Below are 25,973 nucleotides of genomic sequence, written 5' to 3'. Positions count from 1 at the left end.
GAGACCATGAAACAATACCTCCTCCCACCCCACTCTCCTGCTGCTAATAGGTATGGGGGTGGGGGGGGGTGAGAAAACCTGGATTTGTGCTGGAAATGGCCCAACTTGATTATCATACACATTGTAAGGAGAGTGATCACTTTAGATAAGCTATTAGCAGCAGGAGAGTGGGGTGGGAGGAGGTATTGTTTCATGGTCTCTGTGTATATAATGTCTTCTGCAGTTTCCACGGTATGCATCCGATGAAGTGAGCTGTAGCTCACGAAAGCTTATGCTCTAATAAATTGGTTAGTCTCTAAGGTGCCACAAGTCCTCCTTTTCTTTTTGCGAATACAGACTAACACGGCTGTTACTCTGAAACCTGAGGGGAAAAGCATTGCTTTAAATGTTTCCAAATAAAGGCCTGATCCTGAAAATTCTTCAGCCCACATAAGTAGGGATTTGCAGGCTCCAACCCAAAGGTTTCATACTAGAGAATCCACTGTATGTATGATCTTATGCAAGCCCAACAAATGGACTCCGTATGCCTTGCATTGTTTTCTGGACACCATCACAGCACCTATGTGCTTGTAGCTAAGACTTAAAACATTTTAGCAACTTAACTTGAATCTTTGGCTAGAATTCATGTGTGCACAAACACACACACACACACACACACAGTTGAAATACACACTAGCTCCTGTAGTTGACATTATAAACAGCAAAAGCTGGTTTTATTTTTAAAGTCTTGTTTCAAAACCTTTGCCTGCAATTTGTTTTGAAGAAAGAAAATTTTCTCATTACAAACAGAACTTGTCTGAAGGGGAGAAATAATTTGTTTCTCCTTATCTAGCCAGTGTGCAGGTGATTTGAAAGTAAAAGGGAAGGCTTCATTCACACATGCATCCATGGAATTCACTGGTACAATAACGCAACAAAATGGGAAAGTCCCTTGACAACAGGAATTGTGAACATCAAATGAGCTTATATTTTACTATTTCAAACACAAGTTGTTATAGGGGCTTAGTTGTTTTCGGCTGTTTTATTCTCTGTTTGTCTGGAGTCATGACCTGAAAGTTAATAAAGAGCAGGACTGCATGATTGGTGTTAATAGAAAAGGAAGCAGCAAGGGTATCCACTGTGGTTTGGTTTGCTCTTTGTTTTTGTGCGGAAAAATGGTTGGCAGCTAAGGCAATTGGTGGAAATCCTACAATCCACTCTGATTCATGGTGATTACTTTTTAGGGCAAGATTGAGCCTTTAGAGTCAGCCCTAAGCATTGAGCAGCACATAGCCTCCGCAGCCCCGGAGCAGCCCCCAGAAAGCATTGTGCCTTCGGAGGCACTGTTCCTCCAAAGTTCCCTGCATGCACTGGGTGGGACGGGGAGTATGCTGCATAAATCTCCCTCTTGCATGCAGCCAGCTCCACTGACCGGTGCGTGGTGGGGCATGGAGCCATGACTCTACCTGCTTCTTGCCCATCTTCAACACTTCCCCAACCTCCCTCTGCTCACTTACTCCCATGGGGGAGTACCACTTGTGCAGCCTTGCCGTCTTGCCACTAGACCGAGATCCATATAGGTCCTGTGAGGCTGCATGGAGAATGGAGTGAGGGGGCCTTTCTCCCTCTTACTCCTCTCTGGGTATGTCTACACTGCACTCTATGCACAGGGCGTGACTCAGGTTTGAGCCCAAGTGCCCCTTCTGTCCATACATCAATGAGTCTGACTAAGGCCAGCAAACACTCAGGACTAGGTCCTAGGACCCTGCTAGGGACTGTGACTCAGTCCAACCCCTGTCATTTTGCAGTGTGGATGCAGCTCAAGCCACAGACATGTAGTATGGGTGCATTAGCACAGCTATGAGACCTGGATCCAGCAATTGTAAGCCCAGTTATACAATGCAGTATGAATGCTCAAGCATGGGCTTGGAAATACACAAGCCTGGTTCACACAGATTCAGGTTTACAATGCAGTGTAGACATAACTTTTGTGCCCGTGCAGGACGAGAGTACTGTTTAACCCTAAGCAGACATGGCCTCCAGATGCTCTCTCAGGCCACAGGAGAATCCCGCAATGAATTTCTCATTATGCTAAAATTGGGGGGGAGGCATTGTTTTAGGGGGTTGTGTATGTGCAAAGAAATAAATGCAGCTACTGTTTTGCATGATCCAGATGGTTATGTCCTGTCTGTGATGCTGGTGAGTCAACTTCTTTATTTGACTTCTGATGTTTATAGATTGCTACCAAATGAGCATAAGAGAGACAGAGATGGGAAGCCCATTGTGCTCTGCTGTATAATGAGTGACGAGAACAGCAACAAAATGGGCCTGGCCCTGACCTCATTTACACTGGTGTGAATCAGCAGTAAGGCCATTGATTTTACTGGGGTTAAATGGTATAAAACTGCTGTGAAATCAACAGCATCCCCAGTGTGTTCCAGACCAAACCAGTGATTTGGAACAGCCTCAGGAAGCTGGGCTTTGACTCCTTTTAGTTTGCTTCCATCTCTTGAAAATCACTTTTTATAAATTACAGACCTCGAAAAGAATTCTCTTTTCTCCTTGCCTTTGACAAAAAAGATAGCGATTTGCAAAAGGAACAAACACATCTTGTAGTTTGACATCATTGTTACTTGAGCACGGTCAATATCTTGCATCTCGCACATCAGATCTGGCTTCATTTGGAGCTTGATTTTAATCAGATGAAGTCTCTGGTTTTGCCCACTGCCTTTCCCAAGCCCACGGCCTTGCCATTTCACAGACTCCAGGCCCCACCATCAAAGCAGAAGGGGCACCCCATCGTGCCATGAAATCCAGGGGGTCTCCACAATCATTAAGAACTATATCATGAAAGCTGACACCATACCAACATTCTGCTAGTGCTAAACTCAGCCCAGGGCAGCTGGCTCCTACACGGTGCTGTGCACCACATAAAGCTTTGAGAGTCAAATCTTCTGCTCCCTTACAGCCTGTATAATCAGGTACTATTCAGAAGAAACGCAGGTGGGTAGGGAAGATGTGAGTAGTGGCTGCAGCCTCTCTCTTCCATTTGCACAGGGCGTCAGGTTACTGCATCCACATTCCTACAGATCCTGTAGGATCCTCTTTCATTCCCTGCATTTTTTAAATATTTCCTTAAATAAATCTAGTCAGTCTTACAGCTTAATTGACAGGCACTCTGGTCACTCCAATGCCCAGCTGGTCTTCATCCTCATTCTCTCTAGCGCTAGGGCCTCATCCTGTAGCCTCTTCTCACCTGACTCTTCCAGGTGAGACTGGCTGCATTTATTTTCAGCAAATATGAAGTAATCAACATTAAAGTGAATGCATTACAGTCCAAGACCTGTGCTCAGATGCACCTGTACAAGTCCCATCAGAGTCAATGGGGTGTTGTGTGTACATCTGAAGGCAGAATGTGACCTTGAACAACTTCTTCTGTAGCTCCCTGGGTGACACTCAACTTGGTCTGGAGGGCTTGTGCAAAGCTCTTTGCCTCCGTTCAGCTCACAGGTCCTGGTTCAGGAAAGCATCCCTCTACAGGAAATCACCTTAACTGCGTGCTTAACTTTAAACATATGCTTACGTGCTTTCCTGAATGGAGGTCATAATTTGAGAAGACTAGCACCATTATCTAGTTTAGTAGAGTAGAAATACAATGTATCATGTAAAAAGCTATACAGATTGTATAAAAAAATAATGCCCCATATTTTGGTAAGAACTGTATAAGACGGAGCTGCATGCTTTGAGAAAAGCAGTTAAGAATATGTCTGGATCTAGGGACAGATCCCCAGCTGATATAAAGCTCCATTGAGGTCAATGGAGCTACAACAGTTTCCACCCCCTGCCACCTGGCAAATCAACTTGCTCAGCAGAATAATATAATTTTGCCAATCACAGTTTCCCACCGAGTACAGAAACTCCTGATTTTTAACTTTTTGTTATTTTATTACTGCTGTTGTCAGATTAAGACAGCAGGTAAAGCACATGCCATTAACGGTGGAATGACAAACCAGAGTTCTTTCTATTGATTTTTTCCGGCCAATTGTAGAAGATGCTTTAAGAAGATCTCCCAGTTTACTGAAGTAGTAAAGCAATGAGGCATTCAGTGCATTGTATCCAGAGCCAGTGGCCATTGCAAACTGCAACAGAATTAAACAGCCTGCATGACAATCAGGAGGTTTGTAGGGAGCATTTCACTTGCTTCTGGCTTGATTTAATTCCCATTTTTGTTACAAAGTCAAATATTCCACTTGCCTCAAATTGTTGACCTTCCAAATGTTTTCTCATTGTGAAAGATGGAAACAGAGGAGCGCCATTGTTTAAAGATGGAGACTAATTTTATCACATTTCCTTTGAAGGATTATGACACATCGTGAAGTATTATTTTATGTTTCCAAGTGTCCTTTTCACTAGTATTGTTAACTCAAAATATCCCTTGAATTCAGTTTCTGACATAATTTTTGTTGTTGGCATCTTCATGAACACGATGTAATCAAAATGTGATCAAAATATTTTGGCTATTGTTTTAACCCATTTTCTGTGTTTATTTAATATTTATTCTACAGTTTATATTTCCGATGTAAAGTTTATTTTGAAAACAACACAATTTGTTAGTGAAAGCTTCTCTTTGCCTATCCAGCCTACTCTAGAGTCTCGGTGTACTTTCCTGGCATAGGAATATTTTAATGTTTGCATGTTTTTTGCAGCATTTTTCACCCCAGGCAGCAAATGACATAAGATCTAAGGTCGTCATTTGCTACAGACCACAAGATCTCTCATGCTTAGCTTCTTACACTTTTTGGCTTTCATTGCAGTCTGTTCTGTATGTCGTTCTAGTTCATAGACTGCTTTGTACAGGTACTATACATGAAAGAGCCCTTTCTACAGTAGGTGGGTTTTGGTCTTTTTATACTTTTCTCAATGCTGCTGATATCCGTTACTGTTAAATGTGGTGTGTTGTAAGGAGAGATCCAAATATTACGTGTTTAAGTTTGATGTCCCTACTGTAGATGGAATGTAGGCTGTCATAGTAAATTAGATTAGCATAATAAATTCTGAATGCTTTTTCCATGAGGCGTTAACTGGAATGTGAACATTTTGTTAACCTCCTTGGTTAACTGTAAATGCTTAATTGTAGTCCTAAATAGTTAAATTTTTGTCTGTCTCAATAAATTTTAATTTGTCTGCGACTCCGCATTGCCTTCCTTTTGTTTTATACTGTGGGGATCCAAACTACGGTATTGCCATACTTAGAGTCAGCAATAGAAGCATGTGCTGAAGTGCCTGGTCCGTGTTATTTTTCAGTTATTTTTCAACTGTACTTCTGTTCAATGTCAGCTCTTAAATCTGTGAAGTTAATGTCATGTCTTTAGAAAGATGTACTTTAAAACAAAAACCTGGTAACTGGGTGTATTAAAAATGGATTAAAAAAACAAAACCTAATTAACTTAGTTTCTTTTCCAAGCTTGTTTCCTCCCCAATTAGGTTTTGCAAATTGTGGTTTTCTGTTTAATAAGTCTCTCCTGAAGGTATCCATCGCCATGCTATCTAGACACTTTAACATCATTACCTACAACATCAGTCAAGTGAAATTAAATGAAAATACCACTGGTAAAAAATAACAAACCATTTATAATTCATAATTGTATAAATCTCTACTTTTGTGTCTCTGGCTTATTAAATATCATCCAATGTATCTGGCTTATTTTCAGTACAATAACATTAATTGACTTTAAAGACCCACTATTAAAAACATAGTTCTGCCAGGTATTGAAAGGAAAATGATTTTTCCATTTCCTTTCTGCCCTATTTCCATACATTTTAATCAGCATAAAAGCATATTTCGTGGATCAGACCATGTGTTACCAGAGTGGCTCCTTAGATTCATAGATTCCAAGGCCAGAAGGAACCATTGTGATTATCTAGTCCGACCTCCTGTCTAAAACAGGCCATAGAACTTCCCCAAAATAACCCCTAGAGCAGATCTTTTAGACAAACATCCAGTCTTGATTTAAACATTGTCAGTGATGGAGAATCCACCACAACCCTTGGTAAACTGTTCCAATAGTTAATTACTCTCACATTGTCCACTAACACTGTTATATCTAAGATGCTTATCTGGCCCCGATCACAGCAGTATCTGAACACTTCACAACCTTTCAGGTATTTATCCGCACACCACCTCTGTCAGGCAGGGCAGTGCTATTATGCCCAATGTACATATTAGGAACTGAGGCAGAGCGGGGCTAAGGATCACATTTTTAAAGGTACTTAGCCGTTGCTGCACTCGGCATGACAGCACCTAACTGATGTAGGAACCTAGGCCTCATTTTCAAAAGGGATTTAAGCACTTGGGAGCCTAAATCCCATTGACTGCAACACTGAGCACAGCAACACCTAAATATCTTTAAAAATCTGGGCCTCAGTGACTCAAACAGGAAGTTGGGGAAGTGACCTGAGGTCTCCCAAGTCCAAGACTTGCACTCTAACCACTGGGACCATCCTTCCGCCCTGCAATGCTGTAAATTTACATGGCTCTCTACAAAGAGAGCAAGACATGTTCCCTGCTCCAAAGACATTGGTCTCAATGGACAAGGCAAGGCATGAGGTCACATTCAGCACAGGGTGGTTGTGGGGGGAGATTTTTGGTGAGGGAGGCCAGAGGAAGGATTCCTGGAAGAAGTGAGTTTAAAGAGGAGGTTGCACAGGAAGTGAGATAGTGGCTTAGGTGCGGAGATGCAAAGCTGAGAGTGTGAGGAGAAGATAAATGTAGAGAGACTGGGTTGAAGAGGCAAGAAGGAGGTAGACGGAATAAGAGCAGAGATGTAGGTAGGGGAGATTGTCATGGTGTCTGAGTGTAATAATATTTACTTTTATTGTGGTAGCTCCCAAGAGCCCCAGTCAAGGATCAGCACCCTTCGGCGCTAGGCACTGTAGAGACAAGTCACAAAGAAGCAGCTCCCTGCCCCAGGGGCTGGCAGTCTGGGTGTCAGGACACAACATGGACAAAGAATGCAAGCACTGTAATTGCGCATGCTAGTTGGGTGCACAATTGTGCACCTCACCCCTTTTTATTTTTTAAACTGTCTGTCGCTTTACCTCCATAGAGGCAAAAGTCCTTCCCTACCAGTTATTGACTAAAGCAATTTTTCCAGAATAAAGCTGACCTGAGCTGAGATAGACACCAGAAATCCAAGAGCACCAGCTTGACAGGTGAGTTGAAGAAGAAACCCCACTAATTTACTTACCCGGAGACTCCTTTCTATTACTTTCTATATCAGATCAACATGTAATTGCATCCTTTTTGTTAATCCCAAATACCGAAAATATCACAGTCAGACACCTTTATCCCACTCACAGACGGTTTTGTGATGTGTAATCCAAATCACAAGAGGGAACTGTGATATCAAAGGCAGGTACATGTTAAGCATCCTCCTTAAAAGTATGTAAAATTAATTAATCACATTCTATGCTATATGTCAACTGTTAGTGACAAAATAACTTATAGTATGTTAAATTGCCTGACCTTGAGTACAACTGAGTTTATCCTTAACAAAAACCACTCCAAAACTGTCTGACTCATGTCAGATTTTAGATATTATGATGCTGAGCACTATAGGAAAAACTAAACTCAGGAGAGCGTGAGGTATTAAATGGATTTTCTGAGCTGGTTTTTCTATCCCTTCTGTTTGTACTATAAAGGCCAAAACTGCAGCCATCTTGCACCTTGTTTTGCATCACCCACATAAATTCTAGCCTCCTCTGCTCCTGATGTATGTCGACAATGGCAAATTTTGAAGTGCTGACATGTTATGAACTGAGCAAAAATGAAGTGAAGGCTTCAGGCCCAAGGACTGAGAGCTGTAAAAGTCTATCGGCCAGTCCATCTCCAAACCCAGGGTTCAGACTGCCCTGTGTTATGGTTTCCCACGTGTGAAGAAAACCTGTATTTCTCAGTCTAAATTATTTTTATTTCAGATAAAGGAAAGCAGAAACAAAAAACAACCCTCTGTGACCCTTCCTCTTGTAAGGCACCTTGCTACCATCTGCCCTTAGCATGAGGAAGTGTTGTCTGAGCCTGCTCTGGGACAGCTCCCCAACTCAACCAGCCATGAGCAACACAAGCGCTCCCCCCCACCCTCAGCCCACACAGGCTCCACTGTCCCTCTGCAGGTAAGCAAATGGCGTGTTCCAACCTCCGAGTCCTCCAAGTGTCTCCCTGGAGTGCCCAGCCCCTAAGCCACTGGACACACACAGAATTTCTGGCTCCTCTGTTCCCAAAGGAACCATACACCACAGCTAATTAAACACAGCTATGCTTGACACACAGCACTTAGATTTGTTTATAGAAAAAGCAAGTCCAAGTTTACGGAACAAAGAACAGAGGATCAGGGGATTGCAAACAGAAATATTGGGAACGAAGAGTTAGATATAAAATAAAATCATAACACACGTTCTGGAGCCTAAACTTAACTAACATGCTGCCCTCTTGTCAAATAAGGTGCTGTTCCACCTCCTTTTCATAATGTTTTTTAGCCGGGAAAACTGAGACCTTCCTGTCATAAGACCAAGCCTGTCTGCTGCTGCTTTCTCTCTGCTCCCCTAGATTTATTAGAGGTGTCCTTTGGTCACCTATAAACAGGGTTCTCTTGGTGTTAGGCGCCTATACCAGTTTCGCTAGAAGCTTGGGGGCCGGGCAGAGGACTTTCAGCTCAGTGGTTAGGGTACTCACTTGGGCTGTGGGTTCAAATCCGTTGTCATCAGGTGGAGGGAGGACTTGAAGGGAAGAGTCACTTACATTCCAGGTGAGGATGTAACCATTGGGCTAAAAGTTGCCCTCTCTCCCAAGCCTGGCCACTTTGTGTAAGCTCACCTATAGAGGCCCAATCCAGTAGATGAGTTCTGAGCACACGTACCGGATCGAGGCCCCAGGTGAGGTAAGGGGAGGAATGCCTGTCTCTCCTAGGTTTGTTCAGATGCCTGGCATGGGGCTGCAGTGCAATGCACACAGGTAAAAATATAGGGAGCTTTTACTGCAAAAAAATAGGTACCAAGTGTGTTTAGGGTTTGGTGGCAGCTGAACGGGGGTTTTGTGACTCACGGTGGGGCCTGATTCTGGTATTTAGGTGCCTAAAATGGCAGTTAGGTACCTAAGTCCTTTTGTGAATCTAGCCAAGATCTCATTCAGCGCTATCTCAAGTAGCAGCCTGTTTGGGTAGGATGGGCTGAGCTCTGCACCCAGTTACACAAGTGGAGTTGTTAAGTTCAAGGCATCTACACTGAAAAGATAGAAAAAAATCTCAAAAATACTCTTTCTGGAAGGTCACAATGTAATACTACTTTAGTTCTTAGATCCCAGAACAATAACACGCAAACCAAACATAGAGAGAGACAAACAGGCTGCTCCCTAAGGCAGAAGGCACAACAACAGCTTGCTCTAGGTGGGCTCTTTGCAGCCTTCCCAAAGAAGACCCAGATCACACTGCTTTGCTCAAAGTCCCCTGCTCCTCAAGCAGGACCAGGAAACCTCTTGCAATTGAAAGTGATAGCTTGTAATTTTAACAGTTTTCAATACCACAAGAACTACTCCAGCGTTACAAGGGTGGAACTGAGAGCAGACTTTGGCTCCAGATTCTTTTTTTAATCTATGTGCAATGGCATCTGTGTCCTTTCAGTGCAAAACTGGCTTTCTCATCTGGCCTCAAGTCAATTTTTCATCCTACTTTGAGGTCATTGTTCCTTAACTGAATCTTCAAATGTCTTTTTCCTCCCACAGGCACTTGCAAGTTAATTAAACTTTTAACAATGAGTTACATCGGCAAGAGAATAGGATATCGGATTGCTCATCCATTTTACATAATTGATGAATTAATGTCCTTACTAATTGAGTCAGGAAATCCTCCTTTAACATGGAGCCAGACTGTATCACAAACAATTGGCTGTGGGGTTAAGTTGAAATCAGAGTTCTTGGTCCCAGAGGCTGTGTGGTGAGACACATCTGGGTTATCTTCCCTAGAGTTCTTATGACGGCTTTTTGCTGACCCTGGTTTCTGCTATACCCACCTATTTTCTGGCATCAAGATATCCTACCTTTCTAGCCTCTTCTCACATTTGTAAGTTCCAGGCCTGATTCTCTACTACAGCTGAGCCAATAACTAACGTTTTTGTTTTGCATCCGATGAAGTGAGCTGTAGCTCACGAAAGCTGATGCTCAAATAAATTTGTTAGTCTCTAAGGTGCCACAAGTCCTCCTTTTCTTTTTGTTTTGGTGGCTAAATTGAAAAATACAGGGTGGACTGGCAGGGACCAATCTGTTCATTTCAAAGTGAAAATAATTTTTTTTCTCTTTTTCTTGCCAAAGCAAAGAAAGGTTTTTAGGTCGAATGACATGTTTAAATGTTGATTCAAAGTGACATTTTTGTAAACGAAATGTCGATTTGAAACGAGATTTTGTTTTAAAAATACTGTTTCAAAAGGAAAGATCCAAATGGTTAGTTGAAACAATGCTGAAACAAAACCTTCTGACATTTCTGAAAATCTTTAGTTGTGTTTTTCCCAGCCAAAACTATTAGTCAAATTCTACCTGAACCTGTATTAATAGTGGTGGTGCCCTGGAAAATGCATTTTTTTGGTGAATTTACTATTCACCAAAAGTTTTTTGCCCACCTCTATTTTTCACAGCCTCAGATCTTGGGTCTTCATTTCACCCTGCACATAGCAGATATAAAAACACAGTCATTCCGATCTGGAAACTTTTTGCACCAACTCTGCTTGAGTGTAAATGCCAATGCAAAGTGCATTGGAGAATCAGGCCTTCCATTTGGTAACCTTCAAAGAACTGCACAGTATGCCCTTCTCAAAAGGACCTCCTTGTCTCTTGTGTGTTAAATTCAGTCTTAAGTCTTTCCTTGGGAACAATCACAGTTGAAATAGGGCATACTTGATCGCTACCGTACTGTTTAGCTGAGGAAGATTATCCATAGAAATAACCTCTCACAATGGCTTGCATTTTAATGTCATTTTCGTTCTCATTTCCTCTAGACCTGAGAGTACCTTATATTTCTACTATGAGATAGTGTCATAGAGTCATAGAATCACAGACTTTAAGGTCAGAAGGGACCATTATGATCATCTAGTCTGACCTCCTGCACAACGCAGGCCACAGAATCTCACCCACCCACTCCTGTAACAAACCTCTAACATATGTCTGAATTACTGAAGTCCTCAAATCATGGCTTAAAGACTTCGAGGTGCAGAGAATCCTCCAGCAAGTGACCTGTGCCCCACGCTGCAGAGGAAGGCCAAAAGAAGGACAGATTAGTATGAGCTGACACTTAGACCCAGCCCATGAGTATACTTTACAAGGGATCTTCCAGTACCTGGGGTATTACATCAATTACTTCTAAATTATCAGACAGCAGAGCAAGCAAATACTTAAACACCTAGCCAGCGACTGATTTGGAATTGCAAATCCCTTTGGGATTTGCCATGATGAAAACATGCAAATATTGGGGTTTCCCTGGGTTTTTTTAATGTTAGAAATTGAGCTAATCTGGCCTCATAGCATATATTCTTCCAACAGCTGCATCCTTGGCAGAAAGGACGACAGTTCCTTGTAGTTAAGGCACTAGACTGGGACCCAAAAGACCCTAGCTGTGGGACCATAGGCCAGTCACTGAACCTCTGGGCCTCAGTTTTGCCACCTGTCAAATGAGGATAGTAGCACTTCCTAGCTCCCAGGGTGTTGTAAGGATAAATCTATGTATGTTTGCAAGGGGCTTAGATACCCTGAGAATGAACTCCCCAGAAAAACCTATAAATAATATCATCCTCAAACACGCCTGGACCACAACACGCACAACTCCATTCATTCATTCATTCATTTAGCAAACCTGGGCTTTCTGTCCAAGTTAAGGAGCCTGTACCCTAAACATTAACCTAACCCAGAGCATATCTGTACAGCCCAAATATTTTTAAATCTCACATTGATTTAATTGAAACCTCAGGAAGTTTGTTCCAGTCATGAAATGTCGTCTGAGCAGAGCTACTCTGGTCAAAATGTCAATGACTGAGGATTAAATTTAAAGCGAGTATTTAAAATTTAGGCGTTAGAGGGAGATGGAGGAATTGCATCTGTGCTTCAGTTTCAGACAGTAAATCTATACTCTGGATGTCACATGCACAATGCTGACACCACATCACTGATTTTTTAATAACTCCCCAGAGTAAAGGAGGTCATGGGCCTTTACGATCTCTCCACTAGGGGGTTATGCATTTCTAGGTCATGTATAAGACCCTACCAAATTCATCGCCATGAAACACGTATCACAGACCATGAAATCTGATCTCCCCCGTGAAATCTGGCTATTGTAGGGGGGATCATGGTATTGCCACCCTTACTTCTGCGCTGCCTTCAGAGCTGGGTGGCCGGAGAGCGGTGGAGGCTGGCGAGAAGTCCAGCTCTGAAGGCGGCACTGCCATCAGAAGTAGCGCAGAAGTAAGGGTGACAATACCATAGCCTTGTAACCCCCTTTTGGGTCGGGATCCCCCTGTTGGAGAAACACTGGCTTGAGGGCTTTACATGTTTATATTTTTAAATACATATTCATCGTTTGTCACAACACTGTCAAATTTAAGATTTAAATGTCTGAAACAGTGAAATTCAAGATTTTTTAAATGCTATGACCATGAAATTTACCAAAATGGCCCGTGAATTTGGTAGGGCCCTGAGTATAGTTAAAGTGGTACAACTTTTATGTGTAGACAAGGCCTTAGGATTTAGATGGTCAATCAGATCTGTACTGGGTTCTGAAACAGCACTGGCAGAGTGCTGCAAAACCCATTTCTAGACGTTGATGGAGACAGCACCTTACTGACAACAGGAAAATGGGTTGGCACCACCTTCTACTTTTATTATGCAAGGTATGTTATCTGAGGAAAGGATCCAAGATTCTGGCCTGATGTTTTGAAGGCCCATAATAACCTGCTTCCTTCTTCTTTTCCTTGTCAAGGCCAGCTTTCCCAGAAGAGGAATCACATTTCAGGCCTGAAATGCTTGGATTACTTACAGTTTGTCAGACAGTAATTTATATTTATTGTTTGTGTCTGTTATTTAGGCATGTTCACTATTCTCCTATTTTAGTCATTTACCCTGTAAGTTCTCTTCTTGCTTTTTCAAAAATTTCATACACACTCAGTTTATTAATTATATCACCAAGACATGTTTGGAGAGCATAATTTGTTTCTAAGGCATGATTTCTGGCAGCATGATTTGTTTTCATGTTTTCAGGGAATTTTAAGTTGACAGTGTCTTCAGGGCAGAAACTAAAACGTTGTGAACCCTTTTCCCATGGAGCGTTGTAGATTGGTGCTAAGCCTCTTGCAAAAAAAAAAATGTTATTTGGGGCATCTTCTGCCCTGTTCATCAATTCTGTAGTTGGTTCAGGGATAGATACAGCTATGTTTCTCTCTTGAGTTCCATTAGAAATTACATCTACTCCTGCAAGGCTTCTCCTACAAAACAGCCCACTTCTGCTGTGTCTGAGCATCTTTTCAGTTGCCAAAGTAACAGTTCATTCAACTTTCAGAGGTCTGAAAGGGCACTCCGAGCCTTTGAGTTTTGTTAGATCAGGCAGAGCTAAGACACAGGGTTGTAGTCAATGTAATTATATTTAATGAGGAACTTTGAAGAACCGTGCCTTCATGTTTCTATGTTAGGTTGTGTATTAAATTGCATCCTTTCTTGCAACAGCAGTGATTGAAAAGCTTCCCTTTGAGGTATTACAACAAAATGCATTCCTACAGCCCTGGATTTCAAGTGGGCCAATAGAACTGTCCTTGTCTTTGCTTGTAACATTGTCTGGAAATATTACTCTGTACATCTTGGTTTGAACCTTACTGGGCTGTTTTTGGTGAGATGGGAGGATCAAACCTTTGGCATTTATCCAAAAATCCAAGACCTTTCTGTGCAGTGCAGTCATCTAATCTCCTGTGCTTTGGGAATCCTGCTATCTGCACTTATTTATTTACTTTGCTTGTCCTCTCCTCTGTGTTCTTCCTTGGTACCACTCACCCAAAGAGGGAACTTCGGAATCTGGCTTTGAGTACACTAGCCGTGTCTGAAACCATTCCCACTAGCGTCATTGGCAATAGCAAGAATATGAGCACTAGGGCAGACAGGTTGCCCAGCCCCACTCTGGAGCTGCAGATAATATGTAAAACTCAGGGCTCTTCTGCCCAGCTCTGGTATCTTTCCAGGTAGAAAGGAAAGAGCCCATTGAATTGTCCAAAAAAGATGTAAAGGGATCATCCAGTATCTTGGCCATCATTCCCTCTCATAGTGAAATCAGTTCTTCTTTGAATGCTTGTTCATGTCCATTCCACATTAGGTGTGCGCGCGCTGCCTGCACGAGCATCAGAAACTTTTTCCCTTAGCAACTCCCGTCAGGCCGGCGGGGCCCCCCAAGTGGCATCACTGCACCGTGCATATATACCCCCGCCGGCCCAGCTTCCTCCGGTTCCTTCTTACCGTCCATGACAGAGTTGGAACAACCCCTCTCTCTCTCTCTCTCTCGTAGAAGAGCAGTCCCTTAGCCTTTAGAGTAGCTGTTATCAGTTTGTTAACATACCTATTGTGGACACTTAAGTCATTAGGTGCTTGGACGCCTCCAGCACCCACCCCGGACCGCGGGGCATGCCGCAGGCCCACAGCTTCACGGCTTGCGCCACGTGCCGCAAACCTATGCCAGTTAGTAACCCCCGTGAGTCGTGTCTACGTTGCCTCGGGGACGGACATCAAACTGAACAGTGTAGGATTTGCAAGATGTCTAAGCCAAGGACAAGGAAAGAAAGAGACTTTCGTCTAAAGCAACGGTTGATGGAGGCTGCATTGCAGCTGCCAGGCCCAGAGCGCCTGATGCCGGCTCAGGCTTCCTTGGTGCGTAGTGCCCCGGAGCCGTCGAGAGACCCAGAACCGGCTAAGCACAGTAAACTGTCGGCCCCAGAGCGTCAGGCTAGGCCCCGGCACTGCTCATCCTCCCCCGTGCAGCCCCTGGCACAGCCAACGTGCCAGTCGTTCCCCACGCAGGAGGCCGGAGCCTCCCAAGGCCCCGAGCGCTGATCAGAGCAGGAAGGCTGCGGTTCCAGTGCTGACACCGGGGGTCCCAGCAGCACAAGCCCCACCGAGCCCAAACCTAAGTGAGCTCAGTGCGGACGATGGGCTCGAGGGCATAACAGATCAGCCTTCTACGCCTGGCATCTTTGAGACTGCAAAGGACCTCATCAAGCTGTCGGCGGCAAGCCCCCTCCCGTATGGGGAGAACCCTCTGGTACTCATGCCTCGGCTGCTGTCGAGGGGTAAGCCAGCATGGTGTGCCGCTCAAGGACACCGTCCCGGCACTGCTCCCGGAGTTGGTCCCGGTTGAGCTCCAACTCCGCAGACTCTCACTTGCCAGTGGTCCAGAAGGAGGTTTCGGCACCGGCAGAGGGTCAGTGCGAAGAAGTACCAGAAAGGGCACGCCGCTCTCCAGCACCACCCAGAGACCGGCACCGGGAGGAGTTGAGACGGCCCTCGCCAGAGGACTCCCACAGATGGTCCCAGACCAGGGAACGCCGGTCCTGGTCCCAGTCCTTGTCCCAGGGATACCAGTACCGCTCCCACTCAGCCAGGAATCACTCATTCTCAGGAGCGCCACGGGGCCCCGTCCAGGGCAAGTTACTCAGTGCAGCGCTCCCAGTCCCCGCACCAATGCCAGATGGTGCTGAAGGCTACAGTATCCAGGCCTCCAGCATCCCCCCAGCATAAACCGGAGAGACCGGCACTGAGCCCGGTGCCGTCCCATGGACTCCCGCCCCAGCCTGAGCCAGAGACCCCTCCCACGGGAGAAGGGGAGCAGGAGGACCAACCAGAGGGGGTCAGCAGCTAACCACCTTGTCTTCCCCAGATGAGGGGTGGCGGGTACAGAAGTGACCAGCCCTCCGCCGATAGACCATATAGACCACCAGGAATTGCTGTGCAGGGTCGCCCAAAACTTGGGGTTGCAGGCCAAGGAGATGGTTGAGCAGGAGGACCCCATGGTGGACATTTTGAGCCCTGAAGGTCCATCCAGAATAACACTCCTGCTCATCAAGACCATTCAGTCCAACTACAAGACTATATGGCAGATCCTGGCCTCCAGAGGTCCAACGGCCAAAGGAGTGGAGCGTAAATACTTTGCCCCATCTAAGGGCTATGAGTTCCTGTTCTGCCACCCAAGTCCATGCTCCCTACTGGTCTCAGCAATAAACGAAAGAGAGCATCATGGATAGCAGGCCCCAGCCCCTAAGGCCAAGGAGGCAAAATGCCTGGACCTTTTTGGCAGAAAGGTGTACTCATCTGGGGTGTACTCATCCTTCAGTTGAGGATTGCGAACCAGCAGGCCATCCTCAACAGGCACAATTTCAACTCCTGGGTGGCGGTGGGGAAGTTTAAGGACAACCTCCCGCAAGGTTCCCAACAGGAGTTCACGGCCCTGGTGGACGAGGGCAAGACAGTAGCCAAGACCTTTCTCCAGGCCTCCCTGGATTCGGCAGACGCGGTGGCTAGAACAATCGTGGTGTGGTCATGAAGTGCTCAGTGTGGCTCCAGGAGTCAAGCCTGCTGCCCGAGGTCCAGAATGCACTCCAGGACCTCCCCTTCAAAGGGTCCGGGCTCTTCTTGGACCAGACAGACACGAGGCTGCACAGCCCCAAGGACTCGCAAGCTACGCTTAAGTCACTGGGTATGTACACCGCGGCGACCCAGAGGAAGCCCTTTAACCCACAGCCTCCCCCTCAACACCAGTACCAGCCTCACCAGAGGCATGAGCCTTACCATAGATGAGGCAGGGATAACAGGTGATGGCGTAACAACAATAGTAACAATAATGCACCGGGCCAGAACCAAGGCCAGAACAAACCCCAGCTGGGCACTAAGCCAGGCTTTTGAAGGTGCTCTTGAGGACAGCGCACCAGACCAGTCACCGGATCCATCCCTTTGATTCCTGAACCGCCTGTCCCGTTTCTCCCGTGCGTGGTTCACCATTACGTTGGACGGTTGGGTCTTACACACGGTGCGGAACGGGTACTCGCTGCAGTTTGCCTCCCTCCCGCCCTCCCATCCCTCTTCCCCATCCCTCTTCAGGGACCCCTCTCACAAGCATCTCCTAGAGAAGGAAGTCCGCTCGTTGCTAGAGGCAGGGGCAGTAGAGGCAGTGCTGCACAGCCTAAGGAGGAAGGGGTTCTACTCCCGGTACTTCCTCATCCCCAAGGCCAAAGGAGGCCTTCGCCCCATCCTAGACCTGCGCAGGCTCAACAAGTTCCTGGTCAAGGCCCAGTTCCGCATGGTCTCTCTGGGCACCATCATCCCTTCCCTGGATCCAGAGAACTGGTATGCTGCCCTCGACATGAAGGACGCGTACTTTCATATCGCCATCCTCCCAGGACATAGGCGGCTCCAACGCTTCACCGTGGGCAGAGAACATTACTAGTTTGAGGTTCTTCCATTCGGTCTAGCCGCAGCCCCAAGGGTGTTCACGAAGTGCATGGCGGTGGCGGCGGCCTTCTTACGGAGGCAGAGAATCCGGGTGTACCCATACCTCGATGACTGGCTCCTCGTGGGCCGATCCGAGGCGGAAGTGCGGGGCCATGTGGAGGTGGCCCTGAGGTTGTTCTGCGAGCTGGGGCTCCTGGTCAATGTCCCCAAATCCATGCTCATACCCACACAGAGTGTGGAATTCATAGGGGCAGTCCTGGACACAGTGCAGGCCAGGGCAAGCCTTCCTGTATCCCGATGCCGGGCTATCCAGCAAGCGGTGGCCTCCCTGCGCCAGTTTCCAATGACAACGGCCGTGTGCTGCCTGCGGCTGCTAGGCCACAGGGCAGCATGCATGCACATGGTCAGGCATGCCGGACTGAGACTCAGGACTCATAAATGATCTGGAGGATGGTGTGGATTGCACTCTCAGCAAATTTGCGGATGATACTAAACTGGGAGGAGTGGTAGATATGCTGGAGGGCAGGGATAGGATACAGAGGGACCTAGACAAATTGGAGGATTGGGCCAAAAGAAATCTGATGAGGTTCAATAAGGATAAGTGCAGGGTCCTGCACTTAGGACGGAAGAATCCAATGCACAGCTACAGACTAGGGACCGAATGGCTAGGCAGCAGTTCTGCAGAAAAGGACCTAGGGGTGACAGTGGACGAGAAGCTGGATATGAGTCAGCAGTGTGCCCTTGTTGCCAAGAAGGCCAATGGCATTTTGGGATTTATAAGTAGGGGCATAGCGAGCAGATCGAGGGACGTGATCGTCCCCCTCTATTCGACATAGGTGAGGCCTCATCTGGAGTACTGTGTCCAGTTTTGGGCCCCACACTACAAGAAGGATGTGGAAAAATTGGAAAGAGTCCAGCGAAGGGCAACAAAAATGATTAGGGATCTGGAACACATGAGTTATGAGGAGAGGCTGAGGGAACTGGGATTGTTTAGTCTGCGGAAGAGAAGAATGAGGGGGGATTTGATAGCTGCTTTTAACTGTCTGAGACGTGGTTCCAGAGAGGATGGTTCTAGACTATTCTCAGTGGTAGAAGAGGACAGGACAAGGAGTAATGGTCTCAAGTTGCAGTGGGGGAGGTTTAGGTTGGATATTAGGAAAAACTTTTTCACTAGGAGGGTGGTGAAACACTGGAATGCGTTGCCTAGGGAGGTGGTGGAATCTCCTTCCTTAGAAGTTTTTAAGGTCAGGCTTAACAAAGCCCTGGCTGGGATGATTTAATTGGGGATGGGTCCTGCTTTTGAGCAGGGGGTTGGACTAGATGACGTACTGAGGTCCCTTCCAACCCTGATATTCTATGATTCTATGACTCTGCAGGCATGGCTCACTTGGGTGTACCGCCCAGGCAGGGACCCCCTGGACTTGGTAGTGACAGCCCCAAGAGACGCGCTGGACTCCCTGCTGTGGTGGCAGTCCCGGCCTGTGGTTTGCGAAGGCATCCCCTTTGCCACCCAACAACTGGACCTGACGCTGGTGACGGACGCATCAGACCACGGATGAGGGGCTCACCTGGGGGACCTCATGATGTAGGGGTCGTGGTCCGGAGCAGAGTGGTGAAGGAGCTCAGGGCACTTCATCTCGCCTGCCAGACCTTTTACGCCACTCTGAGTTGTCACAGCATGACAGTTCTGACAAACAACACTAATGCCATGTTTTATATAAACAAACAGGGAGGGGCTCATTCCTCGCCATTCTGTCGTGAGGCTCTCCTCCTCTGGCATCTTTGCATAGCCCATGCAATTCACCTCGAGGCGTCCTATCTCCCGAGAGTACGAAACGAGCTGGCGGATTCCCTCAGCAGGTCGTACCACATGCACGAGTGGACGCTCAGGGTGGACTTCGTGCTTTCACTCTTCCACAGGTGGGGGTTTCCCTGGGTAGACCTGTTTTCCACCAGGGCCAACGCACAGTGCCCCTGGTTCTGCTCATTCCAGGGCCGCAGCCCGGGCTCACTTGCGGACGCGTTTGCGATCCTGTGGAGAGGGGGCTTGATGTATGCCTTCCCCCCACTCCCCTTGGTGCACAAGGTCCTACTCAAGGTGTGCAGGGACAGGGCGGCGGTGATCCTCATCGCCCCAGTCTGGGCCCACCAGCACTGGTACACATCGCTCCTAGAGCTGTTGGTGGAGGCCCCAGTAGTCCTGCCCCTACACCGGGACCTCATTACACAGGACGACTGGCGGCTTCTCCACCCCGACCTACAGTCACTGCACCTGACGGTGTGGAGGCTCTGTGGCTAAATGCCCTGGAGAACCAGTGCTCCCTTCCTGCACAGCAGATTCTGCTCGGCAGTAGAAAGCCCTCTACCAGGGCAGCCTATATGGCCAAGTGGAAAAGGTTCTCATATTAGTGTGAACCCCGACAGGTACAGCCGTGCCAGGCCCTGGTGCAGGCCATTCTGGAATACCTCCTGCACCTCAAGCAGCAAGAGCTAGCCCCGTCCTCACTCAGAATGCACCTGGCGGCCATCTCCACCTTCCATCTGGGGTTCTTGGGGGGCTCGGTGTTTTCCCACCCAATGGGGAGACGGTTCCTTAAAGAGTTGGAGCGGGTGTTCCCCTACTCCCGCCCACCAGTCTCTCCATGGAACCTTAAACTGGTCCTCTCTAAACACATGTCCCCCTTTCGAGCCCCTTGCTTCCTGTTCCCTCCTGCACCTTTCCTGGAAGGTGGCATTTCTGGTTGCCATTACCTCGGCCAGAAGGGTGTCCGAACTGAGGGCCCTCACCTCTGAGCCACCATATACGGTATTTCACAAGGACAAGGTGCAGCTCTGGCCGCACCCCAAGTTCCTCCCTAAGGTAGTCTCCCAATTCCATTTGGGCCAGGACATTTGTCTGCCGATGTTCTTTCCGAAACCCCATACAGACCCGAGTCACCGCAGTTTGCACACCCTGGATGTGCATTGATTGCTGGCTTTCTATTTGGAGTGCACCAAGCCCTTTTGCAAATCCGCGCAGCTGTTTGTGGCTGTAGCCAAGAGGATGAAAGGCCTCCCAGTGTCGGCGCAGCGGATTTTGTCTTGGATTACAAGCTGCATCCGGGCGTGCTATGAGCTCGCAGGTGTTCCGGCCCCAACGGTCATGGCCCACTTGACCAGGGCGCAAGTGACTTCCACGGCGTTCCTGGCACAGGTCCCGATCCAAGAGATCTGCAGAGCAGCCACCTGGTCCTCGGTGCACACCTTTATGACCCACTACGCGGTCAACCAGCAGGCCAGAGAGGACGCGGCGGTTGGCAGAGTGGTCCTCCGAGCAGTTGTTCCGTGACTCCTACCCTCCTCCAGAGGTAAGCTTGTAATTCACCTAATGTGGAATGGACGTGAACAAGCACTCAAAGAAGAAAAAACGGTCACTTACTTTCTCGTAACTATTCTCCGAGATGTGTTGTTCACGTCCATTCCACCACCCACCCTGCTACCCCTCTGTCGGAGTCGCCAGCAAGAAGGAACTGGAGGGGGTCAGACTGGCGGGGGGATATATGCACAGCGCAATGGCGCCACTCAGGGGGCCCCAACGGCCTGACGGGAGCCGCTAAGGGAAAAAGTTTCCAATGCTCATGCAAGCGGCGTGCGCACACCTAATGTGGAATGGACACATCTCGAAGAACAACAGTTATGAGAAAGTAATGTCCAAAGTCCTGTGTCAGCTATTGCTGAGTACAGAACTGCTGCTACATTTCCCTTTGCAGCCACTGCAATACCAAGAATGAATTCATTGCTTGGTAAATCGCTTTGGGATACCTGCTGTATAGACGGTACTCTGCAAACCACTTCCTTGTTACTATTGCTGATTTAGCCTCGTCTGAATGCTCATTAAGCCATCAGAATTAGAGCGGGAGAAGGTCTATTATAACAACCTGTCCTCGCTACATTTTCTACTGCAAAGACGTATGGGATGTGGCTTCCAACACTTCCCTGGGGAGGCTAGTCGTTGTCAGGAGGTTTTTGCCAGATATTCTGCCTAAATTTTTCTTCCTTAATTTCACCCCGTTGCATCTCTCTCTTACCTAACCTCCTGGCTACTGCAGTGATCAATACATTAGTTTGCTCTTTTTAGTAGTGTTTTCCCGGACTCTTTCTGTTCTTCCAGCTCTATACACAGTATATCTATGTTTTGCAGCGTCAGCATGATTTTATAATCTGTGGCTGGCTTCAAATCAGCCATTCGAGGTGCTGATGAATAGATTAAATTTCTGTTTTTCGATTAATAGTAGGGGAATAGCTCTTGAATTATCAGGAAATAATTGGAATAAAAATTCTAAATCGTTACTTCAAGGGACGTTTTTGCAATTAGTTGAATAAATGTGAAGGGAGTTACTATAAATGACAAAAAAATGTGTTCACCTCGACATTGGGAAAATGCATATTTGTGCACTAATTAGAAGTCCCTTAAGGCTCAGCTACAAGCTTTGCTCATAAAGTAATTTGTTTCAGGTTTCCCTTAACAAGTAAAGGAAACGCAGATCAGTTCGTATTGCGTATATGGGCAGAGGCAGTGGTGAGCTGGAGCTGGTTTGCCGGATCCGGTTGTTAAATTTAGAAGCCCTTTTAGAACCGGTTGTCCCTGAACGCGCTGCCCCGCTCTGCTTCTCCGCCCCCCACCCCCGCTTCCTGCGAATCAACTGTTCACGCGGGAAGCCGGGGAGGGCTGAGAAGCAGGCGGCAGCTTCGCCCTCAGGCCCAGGGAGGCGGAGGTGATCTGGGGCAGGGTGGCACGAGGAGGGCCGCCCACACCGCAGCAGGTAACCCGGGGGGACGCAGGGGAACTGCTCCCTGCCCCAGCTCACCTCCACCTCCCTCGGCCTGAGGGCGAAGCTGCCGCCTGCTTCTCAGCCCTCCCCAGCTTCCCACGTGAACAGCTGATTCGCAGGAAGCTGGGGGGTGGCGGGGGTAGGGCGGAGAAGCAGAGCGGGGCAGCGCGTTCAGGGGAGGAGGCGGAGGCGAGCTGGGGCCGGGGCCAGGGCAGGGCAGGGAGCTGCCAGTGGTTGCTCTGCACCCACCAAATTCTCCCTGTGGGGGCTCCAGCCCAAGAGTACCCACGAAGTCAGTGCCTAAGGCACCACTTTTGATGTGATCAGTGGGGGGAGCGGCCGCTCCCCCTATTCCCCCCCCCCCCAGCTATGCTACCTCACCCCTAGGAGCCAGAGGGACCTGCCGGATGCTTCCCGGGAGCTGCCCCAGATAAGCACCGCCAGGACTCCCCACCTCGCTCCCTGGCAGGTCCCTCTGGCTCTTAGGGGTGGGGTGGGCACCCACTACGGTGGCCCACGAGACCCTCCTGCCTGGTTCTGGGGGCAGTCAGTGGACAGGGGAGGGGGGGTGGATGGGGCGGGGTTCCAGGGGGGCACGTCAAGGAACACGGGGGGTTGGATGGGGCAGGGGTCCTGGGGGGGGTGGGCAACGACCCCCTCATGGAGTGAGGAGGGAACCGGTAGTTAGGATTTTGGCAGCTCATCACTGGGTAGAGGATTGTAGAATTTAATTGCCAAGCTCATATTCATTTATCCCTGCAGGTTTTTGCCACTTTTCAGTGCACTGTACTATGAGCATGCTGAGGAAAGTGACCACTGAGAGCATGGTTGCAACCTCCTTCTGGACTCAAGGGGATGTTTAGCTTCTTGGGCACTATTGGCCCAACATGTCCAATGACTCAGATCCTCAAAGGCTGGGGAGGAAGGAGCTCTCCTGCTTCAGGTTCCTATCTACTTACAGTGAAGGTTTCTGCAGACTTGGAAAACAACTCCCTGGGTGACTCTGCCCACCATGTTTTATTTTGACTACGGTTTCTCTTGCAAGTTAGGGCCATGTTGAATAGCAAAGAACTGGTGCTCTGTGGCCTTGTTTGCACAACGAGGTTCATATCAATGGAGAGAAAACAGGCTTGATTTTCAGAGACATCCTCCAGTTTATTAGGTACCCTCTTTCTCCTACAATTGAAAAGATGCCATGTAGCATCTCTAATCTGTAAATCAGGTAGTTAGAGCTCTGCATACTTTCCTTTGCACCCACAAGGAATCGTAGGGGTATTACGAAGAGCACTGTGATTGGTTGGAGGATGATTGCATCCATGAAACTGATCACCTGGTTGAAGCCCTTTTAAAAATCACACCCATCCGTTACCAATGTAGTTCATTGGCAGTCAGGGAAAGCTTGCAACACCACTACTCCTATTGCACCTGTTGGAAAACAGAAAAAGTCTGCCTCCAGATCAGTACTATTTGCCAAAACTAAATTCTCTTGTTAAAAAATTGAAATGAAGCACACACAAAAAGCACAATTACCTAGGAGATAAAATGATGCTACAGTGATAAGTCTGGTTCTTGTTATAATTTCTGGCTAGAAGTGAGCTTGATGCTGCCTGAGCCCCCCCGATCCAGTGAAATGTTTAAGCACATGTAGAGCTTTAAGCACATGAGTTGTCCTTTTGGAGTCAATGGAATTACTTGCGTGCTTAAAATTAAGCATGCAGTTAAGTGCTTTCCTGGATCAAGACCTCAGGCATCACTATCATTGCTGTGGCAATTGTTAGTTGCATCACTGAAGTGCGGCCACCTCTGGGGTAAAGAGCAGCTGCCAACCAGCCCACAGCATGAAACAAAAAAAACTGTGGGTAAACTTCTACCTTGCAGTGCAGTTGTTTATTTCTCGAATGCCTGACTGCTGCAATAATTCACGTGTAACCCTTCTGCCCGTCAGAGTTGGCAGCAACAAGGGGGGCAAGTTCAGTATCTAGGGATTCCATTCCAATAACACAATGCAAAATTGGCTCAAGCCCCCACCTAGTGACCTGGGACAAATATATACAACGCCCGCTGGGCGCCTCCAAGAGGCAATACTTCCCCTCTCGCAAGCACAGAGTCTGATTGTAGCAAAAGCCTTTTAATAACAGAGAGAAACAATATGGCATTATGTTGGGGAAACACCACCAACAGGATTCCTAACACAACCCGTGAGCAAAAAACCCACCCCAAGCAAATTGGGGCGTGTCCTTTCCCTTTGGTTCTTGAGTCCTGCAACCCAAAATCACCAAAAGTCCAACACCCCAAAAGTCTCTGTCCCTGGTCAGTGCAGCCCCAGAGTTCGAAAGTTTATCTGCAGAGTTTTACCTCCCAACCTGGGTGGAGATGGGGGGGCCTAAGGGGCACCTTACGTGGTCCAAAGCCGATTGCCCCACCTGTCCATGGGGCTCCGCTCCACCAGCCATCCCACAAATTGCTCCGCTCTGCTAGCCGCCCCCGTGAGCTGCTCCAGGCATCCCACAAACTGCTCTGCTCCATCAGCTGCTCTGCTTTGCCAGCCATCCTACGAACTGCTCTGCAATATATCTTCAGGCTCCCCCACTACTTAACACAACACTCAGTGATTTCAGCTCTTAGTAAGTTTAGCTCTTTTGTGATTTCAGCTTGTTCTAGGGGAGCCTCACTACTAGTACACCATTGGCCCAAAGTGAATTCAGGTCAGCGGGCTGAAACTAGATTCCTGATGGAATCAAAATTAGCTCTGATATTCCACAGTGAAGAGAGGAGGAAGTGCAATTAGCATGTAAGGTGCCCATCACCATGGGGCCCATACCACCAGATATTAATACCTATCCCCAGCCTCTCTCCCCTCACTGGGTTTTGGAACCATGACCCTTGCCTAGTGAGTGCTGCTTAGTTGATGGTGAGTCCCTCCATCATAACAAAAGGCCAAGTACAGTTCCACTGTCCTTGATTCTCATAATCAGGATAATAACAGTTTATTCCTGCCCCAATAACAGAGAAACTGGGGCTCCTACAGCAGCCAAAGTGACCATCTAGGCAGGGTGGGTGTGCCTATGCAAATGAGATCAGCCCCTGAAGTTCTTTTCCACAACCCACCATGACTTGCCACCAGATGTCAGGGTAGAGCTCATCCTGACTCTGCTTACACATGTAAATGACAAATATGGAACTATTTTAAAGTCAACAATATAAAATGCACTGGAGATTGTGGGATTAGAGGGATCAAGCATTTGGCAGGAGTGTGGTCTCCCACTACAGGTATTTTTGGTTTCCATCCCCAGTCACTGTAAAACAACAGGGATGCATTTTCTCATTGCCGGTTCACAAAGCAGCCTAGTAGAATCTTTTGGAAGGAATAATTATAGCTAATGTCATCTGCAGCCTTTGTTTGAGAGTCCCAAAGGACAGAGTCCCTTTAATAGGTGGGTATCGTATCTCAGGGGGCATAACAGCTGACCGGGGCCCCAGGAATGATTGGATTGTTTCAGTTATCAGAGCCTCAACATGATAAATGAGAGCTGAGCGTACTGCTGGGAGATTTTCAGCTTGCTGGCAACAAGTTGATTAGGAAGGACACCACTGGTACAGACATGGCAAGATGCCAGCATTATTAAGCTGGCACATTTTAGGCCTCTGTGAACCTTCATTTGGCCCATAGATAA

The 25,973-nt window shown here is 47.5% G+C and overlaps 1 long non-coding RNA gene across 6 annotated transcripts in view; it reads left to right on the top strand.

The window, feature by feature from the left end:
* The first annotated feature begins 5,699 nt into the window (after positions 1-5,699).
* LOC140915598 (uncharacterized) overlaps positions 5,700-25,973 on the top strand; it is a 66,307-nt gene continuing 46,033 nt past the window's right edge. For all 6 annotated transcript variants that reach the window (XR_013636142.1, XR_013636143.1, XR_013636140.1 and 3 more), the window contains exons 1-2: positions 5,700-7,191; positions 7,957-8,151. This is a non-coding gene — a long non-coding RNA (uncharacterized LOC140915598). The remainder of the gene's footprint in view (positions 7,192-7,956; positions 8,152-25,973) is intronic.

This window comes from Lepidochelys kempii, chromosome 8, assembly GCF_965140285.1.
Source record: "Lepidochelys kempii isolate rLepKem1 chromosome 8, rLepKem1.hap1, whole genome shotgun sequence".
Classification (NCBI taxonomy): domain Eukaryota; kingdom Metazoa; phylum Chordata; order Testudines; family Cheloniidae; genus Lepidochelys; species Lepidochelys kempii.
The sequence above is the reverse complement of the archived record's forward strand: the minus strand, read 5'-3'. Positions and strand labels throughout refer to the sequence as shown.